We start from the raw sequence: 11,002 nt of genomic DNA, 5'->3' as shown, positions 1-11,002 counted from the left end.
TGAGCGGCAGCTGGATCCGCTGATGAGCCGCATGGCCTGGACACACCCACAAACACACTCACACGCACACAAGCACAAACACACCCACAGCTGTCACCACACAGAGCACGCGACAAGAAGGAAACAATGTATCTGTGAACCGTGACATTTGTAAGCATTTTAATTTACATTAAATAATGATCTGTTAATCATTATAGATGGATGGTCAGATGGATGGATGGACACTCATTTTGATCAACATTCAAATAAAAAACCATATAAATTACACATAAGGCACATTTTGCATTAACGTATATATATTTATTTTTCAATTATTTTTCCGCTCCAATTGATTTTTGAAATATAATCATTTTACACAGTTACTGTCACAACTTGTTTTCATGACAAATTTATTTAAACATATATTAAATAATTAACACATTAAGTGAATATAACAAATAATGACAAAAAAGTTGCTGTTTGGATTTTAATAGGCAAATACTTAAGAGTTTATGACTGGATCATTACTGCAGTGATTATTATGTTTCTAGCATGTTATATGTTTGGCTACAGTTCTTCTAACCCTAACTGATGGAGTGTGTAGCTTTTATTTTTTTAAACAACATTGTAGGAAGGCATATCATGACCATATTCCAGGATGACAATGTCAAGATTCATCAGGCTCAAAATGTGAAAGAATGGTTGGGAAGGAGCATGAAGAATCAAGTTTACCAATGCATGTACAGTGTATACTTAGATGGCATGTGCATGTATAGGATTGTTACGTTTATTTGTGTATGCATGTGTGTATAAATATGTATATAGTTAATAACTGCAGAAAGAATTACAACTTGGTTAGATTTTTGTTTGCTTAAGGAAAATTCTGTTGAACTTATCTGTACTCTATATTTCTCCAGTAATAATAATAAAAAAAAGTTTACTAATTCATTTCTCAATTTCCAAACCACCACAACAAAACATTTGGCAATATTCTAAACAATTAGAAACCAAACATGATAGAAAAAGATTGAACTGTCAAGCATTCATTCATTTGTACATTAACAGCTAAATTAGTAATGGATGTGTGTAGTTTACATCAGTTTCAAGGTTTCCAGACATATTTTTGAATGGATTTGGATGGATCACTGTGATCTCTCCCACCATTGCTGAGGTCCTGAAGAATTTTTATGGCAGTCACTGTCCAACCTTAGGAATTAGTCCAAGATCTGTGAAGGGCAGAAACTGCATGTGGACCAATCAGAAGTCCTTTCCTTCCTGGGCTTGGTACCAGAGGTCTTCTTCTTGCGCTCTAAGAGGTGTCTGGATGTTGTCCTTGCAACTTTATCTGATGGTGTTGGACAGTTTGTTTGGGTTAGTCCACCAAGACCCAATCAAAATGTAGCAATCTTTTGTCCATTGTTACGGACAGAGAGGGGCCCGGTCAAAAACTGGGCCCTGGAATGTGCTGTTGCCTACAAATGTATATGGGTCAATTTGAACCCCTTTATGCATTCTTGGGGTAGTGATACACAAATTATTATTATTATTATTATTATTATTTCTTCATCCTATGACCAAGAAATATGAAAATTACATTGATGATGGTGAAAAACAAGTTTTTAAAGAATTCATGGAATATCAAATAAATAAAAATTAATTGATAAAATGTAAAAAAAATAAAATAAAATAAAATAATGGCATTCACAGAAAAAAAACAAAACAAAAAAAAACAGCATTCCTATTATGGACAGAAGGGCAGGAGACAACAGATATGGATGAACAGCACGGTAAACACAGTAATGCAGGTAAGTGGGTAGTAGATGGACTTAGTGAAGTGGTAACAGAATACTGATACAGTCCTTTGTCTTACAGATATACAGATCGTGGATGGCTGGTCGTTGGTTGATGGAATGGATACACGTAGCAGGTAGGTAAACTCACACACAGATGACAAAGCACGAAGACCGGGGAGACACGTTGGAGTGGAACAGGTAAGAGTCCTTGAGGATTTGGAGCTCGACTTAGAGAGTCCTTCATAAGAACGAGACCGGACAACTGACTGAGGTGAGTGATGTGCTTAAGTATCTGTGGTGATGAGGTGCTGATAGGGAACAGGTGTGTGATTAGAAGTCTGCTGAGGGAGTGCGCTGTGATTGGCTGATGGTGGAGCCTGGCGGATCTGTGACAATTCCGCATCAATTTGACCCCCTTTATGCATTCTAGGGTTAAAAATCATGCTTCTCCTGCTGCACATTCAACATTAAAATCATTGTAATGTCTGTTATTGATTTTCTCTCAGGCAGGGAGCTCATGATCAGACCTCTGACGCATCATTCCTGACCCTCAGCTCCAAGAAGACCTTTCAGACTCAGGGAGAGTGGGAACTCCTCGGTATAAATATTTCTACTGGCAATGTCTCTACTCTAGGAGAAGATCAGGATCAGCTGATATATACGGTACAGAGCAGAAGGATAAGAAGTAGATCATTATAGATTATCATTAATGTGATTTGTGCAATTCACTGTAAGTCACTTCAGTAACAATAAGATTCATGCTGTCACAATACTGTATATGGGGCAAGTTGTCACAATGGGAACCTGCCATTAAACAGCCTATAGGGTTTTCACAAGATTATTTTCAACTGTCACAAGATTAGCCTTGGACACAATGATGACATCAGAGATTGAGGAACAACAAGTGGTAAGTTTTATTTTAGAGGCGGCAGAAACACAAACAATGCAGGTAATAACTGAAGATACTGAGTATAGTGACAACAATGACGACTTTGGTGAGGATAACTTTTGTCTTACAGATAGTCAGGGCACACACACACACACACACACACACACACACAGAATCAAGTATTCCACAGAGCTGTGTGATCATATTTTAAATGTACTGAATTGCAACATCGTCACATAAAGTTGTCATGACAAAGACACTGACAGGTTATGATGTGTTGGTTTATGTCAAGTTGTCGCAACAAAGACATCTCAAACAATGTCATCTTTGCATTAAAAATGACATTATTAAGTGAATGACACTTAATGACAGTTGTCATAAACATTCATAAAACCTCCTTCATATTCATGACATGTCATGTCAAGATTATGAAGGTGTCATGTCAGTCTTATGCACACCCCTTCAAGTAAAGTGTTACTGTAATATTTCACAATATTACTGCTTTTTACTGTATAAATGCAAAATACATGACAGAGTAATCCAGAAATCAGGCTAGGTCGAAACACAGGTAGGCAAATACAAACAGGGAAAAGTGCTCAGAAATGTTAGCCAGGGCAAAACGACACTTGTGCGCTTAGTGCTTAAATAAGCCTACTAATGAGTGTGATAAGAAACAGGTGTGTCACTACTCAGACCTCTGGTGTTGCACAGGGGAATTGACGTTAGTGACTGGTGTGACATTCTCTCTCAACAACAGCCTAAATTTGTCTTTCATGTTAATAAACAACACCTGAAACTATTATTCAGGAACTCAAATTATTCTCAGGTTTCTCTAGTCAAAATGCATTTAGAGGTTCTTAAAAGATTCTTTCTGCCTTGAGGTGGAAATGTCCTAAACATTGGAAAAACACAAAAGTGCAGTAACTACGCAAACACTGAAACTGAGAAAAACACCTTTAAAGTTTTTATACCAGCCAGTCAAGCATGTTGTGGGTAGATTAGTGGTAATGCATTCATTTAATGCCTTCTTAGGAAGTTATTTTTTATAGATAAAAACCATGACCACTGATGTGACCTTTGACCCCAAAATGTAGATACTGCACTCTGCCTTTGGATGACCTTAAATAACTAAAACAATATTACAAAAGCAAAGTGCAGTATCTACAAACTAAATGTGTTCATCCAACTTTCTTGTTGTGTTTCTTACTACAGGTTGATTGTTTTTAATAACTTTAATATTTTTATTGATGTTTGCATGTTGTGAATGTTAAAATTACTCAGTAGTAGGCTAAGCCTCAAGATTGAGAGTCATCTTATCGCATATGCTCCAATTACCACAAAGAGTGTTTTGCTCATTTTATTTAAAAAGTAGTTGCTTTACAAACAGTAGTTAACAAATTCACACAATTTAAACAATAGTGGTTTGAAAACTGCAGATAGCAAACACAGATTTGACAGCTATTTCAAAACTGCTTCTGTTGCTGCTGGGTGCGCTCACTTTTTATGAGGAGGCGCAGTTAACTTTTAGCTAACTTTGCCTAACAATATAACTTTACCAAAGCCAGCTAACTTTTGAAGGAGTAACCCCTGTTACTACAATTGGATTAGCTGCCTGAAACGAATAAAAAACAGCCAGACCACAGCATCCGAAGTGGAAACTCTTGTTAAATCGTGGCTCCGTAATACAAGAGACCAGGATGATGGAAGCAGCAGAAGAACCAGAAGACTGGAGATCAGGCAGAGATTTTATGAGAGGATTGACAATCTAAGTAATGTGGTCTGATGTGGTTATAATTGGTAATTTTTCTGTTTGTTTTTTTAGCAGCAAGTGAATGATTTCTGTGACAAGGAAGACTGGTAAAATTCAGCTTTGACATCACAGAAATACATTTCTTTATAAATTGTATTAAAACAGAAAACATTTTAAGTCATAATAATATTCACATTATATAATAAAATATTATTTTTTCCTGTATTTTTGATCAAATAAATACAGCCTTGATGAGCATAAGAGCCTTTCAAAAACAAGATTTTTAAAAATCTTACCAACCTCAAACTTTTGAACAGTAGTGCATATTTTCTTCATTTTCTTTCCCACAGGGCCTATCTATGCAGGGCTGCAAGTCTCTATCCTTCTTGGCCACAAAGAAAAAACTGGAAGCAGCAGGAGAAGTAGAGGGATGGATGTAACCCAGCTTCAAAGCTCCTCCATGACCTTTTGTTCAGGAATGGATAATGGATACTCCTCCATGGGGTGCTGGCTTACCCTGTTCCAAGTCGATGGCACAGTTCCATGGTCAGTGTGGTGATAACGTTGAGGCTTGGTTTAGGCAAAATACATCAGTAAATGGAGAATAGGCAGTTGGGAAATCCACAGATTGTAGAGCCGATGGACTTTCAATGGAGGTAGCATTGACAAGAATCACTGGGGGTTGTTTTGGAGAAGCTTGTGGGTTGGTGTTGGACGAGCCAGGGGCACCTGAGAATGACACCGGCAGTGGATTCCACCACAACCAGTGGTGTGAATGGGTCTTCATGCAGGCAGCCCACTCTCAGTGTCACAAGTTCCACTTGGTCTCCTGCTCAGGGCCCTTCCAGTTACTGATTGAACCTTGTACAAAGTTTTAGTTGGTGTTTTCTGGGGCTTGGGCTCCTAAACATTAGATTGCCCACACCTAAGGTGGTTATTGTAAATGAAGTATCACAGATAATAGTTTTGATGTACTCTGCCTTAATGAAACCTGGCTTAAACCAAATGACTATATCAGTCTTAATGAGTCTACTCCACCAGGCTACTGTAATAAGCATGAGCCCCGTCTGATTGGTCATGACTGAGGTGTCGCAACAATCTATAAAAATATACTTAATGTTACTCAGAAATCAGGACACAGGTTTAATTAATTTGAAGTGCTTGTGTAAGAAAACTACCATGTATTGAGCCCCTGGGCCCTATGTTGATTTTCTAACAGAGTTTGCAGATTTCCTCTTAGACCTACTAGTCAACATCATAACTTAACAATACTTTGACTTTTTGTTCTACAACGTTAATTAAACACACCCATATAGCGAAAATGCAAATGTGTGCTTTACCACTATATGACAGGAAGAGCTAAATAAACTTCACTGTGCCTAAACCAACAACATGTGCCCACTAAATTACTGAAAGAGTTGCTAACTATAGCAGAAGATCCTCTTCTCAATACTGTTAAACTCCTATAGGTCATGTCCCAAAACCCTTCATACTGTGTTGTGAACACCAGTCAAGATGGCTTTCTAGGGACCAGTTTACGACAGGGCCCCTCTCTAACTGTAGGAAGATGTGCCACACCGTGATTGGATCTTTGGTGAATGAACATTAATAAATGTTCAGCAACATCAAATAAGATGTTGGGACAACTACCAGACACCTCTTCCAGAACAGGAAGGGGGACCTTCTGCACTCACCAAAACCAAGGAGAAGACTTCTCATTGGACGACACATTGACTCTAACCATTAAACTCATTCCTAAGGGTTAGGCAAGGACTGCCATAAAAATTCTTTCAGGACCTCCTGGATGGAGCAGCAGAGACTGAAATAAAGAGAGGCCACAGAGATCTATCTAAATCCATTCATACCTATGTTTGGAGGCCTTAATTCGATCTAAACTGCATCACATACACTCCATCTTCATGCAAAAGCACAGTTTATGTTAATGGTTACTGACTGCTAAACCAACAGGTCATGGAACAGACCTGTTAAGAGATAAACAAATGCATGGATGATGATTTAACCATTTCACATCGTGTTTGGTGTCTATCTGCTCCCTACGATGCCTTTAATAATTTGAAAGAGGTTTGGTAAAGAAATAATGCATGGGTAAAATGTTAAAGACACTAATTTAACACTGTACTTTATGCTATGCAAATGAGTTCTACACTAGGGTGGGCAACACCGGGGCTGCTTCAGATAACAGTAGCCAATCACACTTCAGGATCGGCAAGGCGCCACATTTCAATCTCCTCCTCATCAGAAAGGGATAAATATGTCCCCCGGGTAGACACACCCTTGTTCTGCGTTTCCAACTCGACGGGGAAGGAGACATTAACAGACACTCCACGTCCTGAGTTTCTGACCTGACGAGGAAAGAGACTACAAGACGGTTAAGGTGAAGCTTTTGCGAGCAAAACCTTTTACATTGCTTCTTGCTGCACTCTAGCTGCAAAAGGGCCCCAGCATTGAGGGACTTCATCTGACCCTTACGGCTCCTACAGCAGCGCAGCCCAGTCCGCAAAGGACCTCTGCATCGGCAGACATTGCTTGTACCACACGGCTCCTCAGTGACGCAGCCAGCCTGCAAAGGAACTTGTGAAGATTCATCTGACCCAGCTGCCCAGTCCATCCTAAAGGACCCTCTTGGCACAACCGAAGTTCAGCATCCTCCGCGCCCTCCCACTGCACGCAGCCTGCATCATCAGTGGAAGACGTCTCCGCTACCGGATTGATCACCCGACTGTGTGGAACGTAAATATAAACTTACCAAACCTCTTTTCTAGAGACCTTGGCATTAGTTTATACATGCAGCATATGTTTTTCTAACCTGTTTAGATAACAGTTACTTGAGGTCAGCTTGTTACAAATAATAGGGATATTATTTGTTGAATGATAAATAAGCAATTATTTATCACCATTTTACCAGAGCCATTAGGTGGCTTCCGTAAGAAGCATTCCCATACAATTCTCTTCCATTCTACATTCAGTTCAACAGCATTGCATTTATCCATTCTGTGTTCACTTCATTTATTTGTTTCTTTGATTTAATTCAGTATTCTCCTTTGATTATTATTTTTACTACCTTTTAGAAGTGCATATTCATTATTTCATTAGTAATCATTGTGGTATTTACTCTTGCATGTCTATTGTTAATAAATTTCATTGATTTTATTATAACTGTGTCTTCCTTGTGTTGATGACCAAAGACTTCTACTAGTTGACCGGACTCTCACAAATCCTTAAGATAAATCAGTTGACCGACTCCCTCCATTTTACATTAATTCTGAATTACTGAACAGCTCTTTTGGAGTGTTCTTAAATTGTTAGGATAGTATTCTTAACTGGTGCCCCGTATTACAAAAGGAGGGAGGGGTCATCTGATACCCTCATAACCACACCTTAAGTGAAACAATGATCAAAAATCACTACGTCACAGGTGAATGGAGTAAAAATCACTACAACTGGCAGTTATTAAGCCTCTCATTAAGAAACCACAACAAGGTCCAAATGAATTGGCAAATTGCAGACCCATTTCAAATCTTCCATTTATGTCTAAAATACTAGAAAACAATTGTCTGCTCAGTTGTGCTCCCTCTTGCAAAAAATTATATCTATGTTTTCAGTCAGGATTTAGGTCCCATCATAGCACAGAAACTGTGCTTGTTAAAATTACAAATGACTTCTAGCTTCTGACCAAGGCTACATCTCAAAACTAGTTTTACTTGATCTTAGTGCTGCATTCAACACTATTGATCATGACATACTCTTAGATTGACTACATAATTTCAGTGGTATTCAGGGACAGGCATTAAGGTGGTTTAGATCATACTATCTGAATGTTACCATTTTGCTTTTGTTAATGTGGATAATTCCCAGTTTAAATAAGTAAAATATGGAGTGCAGCAAGAGTCTGTTTTTTGGCCCTCTGCTATTTTCAATATACATGCTGCTCTTGTTAATATTATTAGAAAACATAAAATTAGTTTCCAATGTTATGCTGATGATACTTATTTATTTCATCACGACCAGGTGAAATCTCTAAATTGTTAGAGTATGTACTCGTCTAAGTTGACAGAGTATTTTAAAGATATAAAATATTGGATGATCAGCAAATTCTTCTATTAAATTCGGATAAGAGTGAGGTATTACTTATTGGATCAGAAACTTGTACACAGAATCTCTTACAATACAATTTGCATTTAAAAGGATGTACTGTACTTCATTCTCTACACTTAAAGGTCTAGGTGTTATATTAGACAGCAACTTGGGCTTCACTTTATTTTGATGGCACCTTTAACACATTTTGTTGACTATAAGTAATGTTGCATCTACATGTCTACTAACTAGTAGAGTGTTAGTACTGTAGACTGGTAGAGTTAGAGTTAGAATAAGTTGACATGTACTTGCAAAGTTACTAAGGCTGCCCCCTATTAGTCGACTAAACATTAGTCAACGAGAAGAGGCTTAGTCAACCAAAATTTTATTAGTCACTTAGTCGCAGAAAAAAAAATCCACAGAAAGTGACAAAGTCACACAGCCTGTGATGGACAGATCGTTAACAGCTGGTGTATGTGGTAAATACAGTACATCGGGCAGGGCATCCAAATGCTCACCTATCATTCATCAACCGCAAATATGGCTTATCATCTGAAACATGTAAGTAGTAGCACTTTATATGGCCGTTTAATTTAACGTTAACCTAGAAAAATGTGGGCTATTCAAGTGTTTGTTCGGAGTGTGAAAGCAGAATAGTAGCACGCTTACTGCATGACAGCTAACATGGAGGCGTAGATGCAATAACTTGCACGTAAAATGCACGTACAACATTCCAGACTAACTCAGATGGGTAGCTACAGCGACAATACCTCCACAGTCATACCTGATCAAAAGCTAATGTAAAAAAAAAATAAAAAAATGTTTTTAACAGCTTCTTAAAATCATTCAGAGATGATGATTGTTTCAAATACTGTCACGTATAGTTTTGGTTTTGTTTCAAGTTCATGTTTCATGTTTTATTTTGCAGTATTGTCATTTTTCTTGTTTCCTGTTTGCCATGTGTTTCCCTTGTTTGTGTCATGTGATCCTGCCATGTGCTCCCTTGTCATGTGTCCTATATTGTCATTGGTTTGATTGTACACATGTGTCCCTTTTTTGTCATTAGTCCTTGTGTATTTAAGCTCTTATGTTTGCCATGTGTCTTGGTCAAGTATTGTCCCTGTACCACTCTGGGTAAGGTTTATTCATGTTCTTGCTTTGTTTACCAAGCCAAGCCAAGCCATGCCATGCCATGCCATGCCTTGTTAGTTTTATGTTTGGATTTATGTATGTGTGATGGAAATAAACTGCACTTGGGTTCTTCAAGACTTGCCTTCAGTGGAATCGTTACAGAATTATAGACCTCTACAATTAACCCACCCCCCCCCCCCCCCCCCCCCCCTCGTCTGTGCCAAAAGAATCGTCCCCTAGAGAATTATGTAAAGGACTTTTGAGAACTCATGGATGAGGGGCTCTACAATCCCACAGTACCTGTCACACCAGAGAGGCTCCACACCCTAATCGTGATGCCTGCCCAGCCAGAGACTCTTCATGTCATGCCTGTGCAGTTAGAGACTTTTCAAGTCATGCCTGCCAAGTCTGAGTCTATTCACATCATGCATGCCACACCTGAGGCCTCAGTTAAGATGACTTCCATGCCTGATCCCTCCGCCAAGACAGCTGCCACGGCAGAGTCTCCAGATTGTGCAGCACTGGCCACTATGGCCACTGCTATTATGTGTGTTTGGGCCACGCATGCATCCACTCCAGTCCCTGACCAGCATCCAGAGGGGACTCCAGCCCCTGTCCAGTGTACAGAGATGGTTTCAGCCCCAGACCAGAGTCCAGTGACTGCCTCTGCCCATGAACCTGCTCCAGGCCATGACCCCATAACTCCGCCCAAGAAAATTTTTTGGGAGGGAGAGGGGGTGTATAAGTACCCTGCTATGGCCACTGAGACTGCGCCTCTATGGTCCGCTGAGCTACCTGCACCTCCATGGTCACTTGAACTTCCTGCAATGCCATGATCCCCTGAACTGTCTGCACCTCCATGGCCCCCTGGACTGCCAGCACCACCCTGGAGGTGTCCTAGCCTGTCAGCATCGCCCATGCTCCACGGCCCATACTCCACACTCTCCTTTTTTTACATTTGGCTTCTAAACCCTGGAATAGCCTTCCTGATAATCTTCGGGGCTCAGACACACTCTCCAAGTTTAAGTCTAAATTAAAGACGTTTCTCTCACATCAAGCATTCACATAATACATCTCATAACCTCACACTTACACCAGTTATATCGGATCAAAACCACATCACTGTGTATTGCTTGAAATATTATGAACAGCAGCTACATTCATTATTTTCTTATTTTCTTTCTACCTTGGTACCAACATACAAAACTGTCAAATTTTTTCTATATTGTAATCATTATGATTACAACTTGTAATAATTGCTTCAACTCGTTCCCCACCATTGAGCAAATTTTCCATCATTTATAAGACATTTCCCCTCCATTGACAGAATTTTACAGCTTTCTGTTTCTCCACTGTTATACACCC

The sequence above is a fragment of the Chanodichthys erythropterus genome, chromosome 3, assembly GCF_024489055.1.
Source record: "Chanodichthys erythropterus isolate Z2021 chromosome 3, ASM2448905v1, whole genome shotgun sequence".
In the NCBI taxonomy this organism is placed as follows: Eukaryota; Metazoa; Chordata; class Actinopteri; order Cypriniformes; family Xenocyprididae; genus Chanodichthys; species Chanodichthys erythropterus.
The sequence above is the reverse complement of the archived record's forward strand: the minus strand, read 5'-3'. Positions refer to the sequence as shown.